The sequence below is a fragment of the Myotis brandtii genome, unplaced genomic scaffold (genome assembly GCF_000412655.1).
Source record: "Myotis brandtii unplaced genomic scaffold, ASM41265v1 scaffold125, whole genome shotgun sequence".
Classification (NCBI taxonomy): domain Eukaryota; kingdom Metazoa; phylum Chordata; class Mammalia; order Chiroptera; family Vespertilionidae; genus Myotis; species Myotis brandtii.
Genome location: NW_005354385.1, coordinates 13,395,752 through 13,397,513, shown reverse-complemented (window position 1 = coordinate 13,397,513; position 1,762 = coordinate 13,395,752). Strand labels below are relative to the sequence as shown.

Below are 1,762 nucleotides of genomic sequence, written 5' to 3'. Positions count from 1 at the left end.
GACAGTGGGTGGGGAGTGAGGGCAGAGGGTGGGGTGGGAACTGGGTGGAGGGGAGTTATGGTGGGAAAAAAGAGTAACTAATGTAATAATCTGAACAATAAAGATTTAATTAAAAAAAAAGAAAGACACATCTTGAAAAAAAAATAAATGGATGTCTGAACTTGTTTATTTATTTAAATAAAGATTTAATTAAAAAAAAAGAAAGACACATCTTTAAAAAAAAAATGGATGTCTGAACTTGTTTATTTTTTTTTTTTTTATCTCTGAGAGTGTGATGAGGATACATGTGAAGTAAATAAAATTTACAGGTACATGTTTACAACTACAGGACAATATATTGAATATCTTATGACTTCCTACTTTTCAGATTGCCTTTATGAGATCCACAGAGCAAGATTCTTCCATGTATGTGTATTAATTGAAAACCTCTTAGTATCAAGACAAAACTTCAAATTGTATTAGGAAAAGCGAGAACTTATTGTTAGAGGAAGCAGGTGTCATTATTGATCTGGTTTATCTACTGCAATGTTTCGGCACTGAGACACAATCCTGCTTTCACTGAGGCAGATGAGCTGCCCTCACATGGTGTGTTTCTGACTTTCCTGCTGTTAGCACTAGAGTCCTTGGCGTCAGGACAGAGGTGAGAACTGTCCTGGCAGGGAACATCCTGCTGATAGACATGAATTAAATCAAGCACTTCCTGGATCAAGTCTGTTAGGACTCTGCACATCTGATCTGTGATGCAAACTGAAATCAACTATGTTGCAAACAGATATTTGCTAATACCTACTGTCTTGAAGCAGGTTAGAAAATATCCTACATGCAAAACCTACAAGTGGGGGAAGTGTTTACTGTGCTTTTGTTCTTTGCCACATATAAAGGAGACACTATTTTAGCTTATGAGGGACTTAACATTTTGCTGGGAAAGAAATGATAAGACACTTAACAAAAAATACATAATTAGACGAAGCATAGGTGACACTTGGAAGTCCCTTAGTGGAAAGTCCTGTCTGGTAACCAGATTAAAAAGTGAAAGAGGCAGGGCTTGGGTCTGACCCAGCGTTGGAGGTCTGGATTTGAAGTGGTGTGGCAGGAGAAACGGCTTGAATGGAGGGACAGTGTGGGATTCAGAACAGATGAGCGCGCCTATGTACCTAATGGAGACCAGGTTGACCGGGGCAGTGGGTGAATGCATCAGAACAATGGGAAGTTTTGGATACATAAGTTGGGTCCAGAGTGCTCAAGGCTTTGTATTAAATTTCTTTTGCTGCCAGAACAAAGTACCACAGATTCAACAGTTGAAACAACACAAAGGAAGTACCTTACAGTCCTGTAGGTCAGAAGTCCAGGGCTCGACTGGTTTCTCTGCTTTGAGCTCATACGTGTCAGTGCAGCTGGGCTCTAAGGGACTCTCACTTGCAGGCTGATTCAGGTTGTTGGCAGAGTTGACTTCCATGTGGTTATACTGGTAGGACTATGGTCCCTGTCTCCTTGCTGGCTTTTTGAGGTTTTTTTCCTCAGCCTCTAGAGGCCACCTTCATTCTTTGCCTGTGGTCCCCTTCCTCCATCTTCAAAGCCAACAATGGCAGTTTGAGTTTTTTCTGACATTTCCTATCACACCTGTGTCTCCCTCTTTTACCATGTCTCTCTGATTCATCTGCCTTTTTTCTTCTACTTTTAAGAATCTATGTGATTACAATAGTATAATCCAAGATGATCTCGAAAACTCCCTATTTTAAAGTCAATAGTCTTAATTCTATTT

At 40.1% G+C, this 1,762-nt stretch overlaps 1 pseudogene; it reads right to left on the bottom strand.

Annotated features, from left to right (window-relative positions):
• The window catches only part of LOC102239967, an 85,369-nt pseudogene extending 83,913 nt beyond the window's left edge, over positions 1-1,456 (bottom strand).
• Between the last annotated feature and the right edge of the window lie 306 nt (positions 1,457-1,762).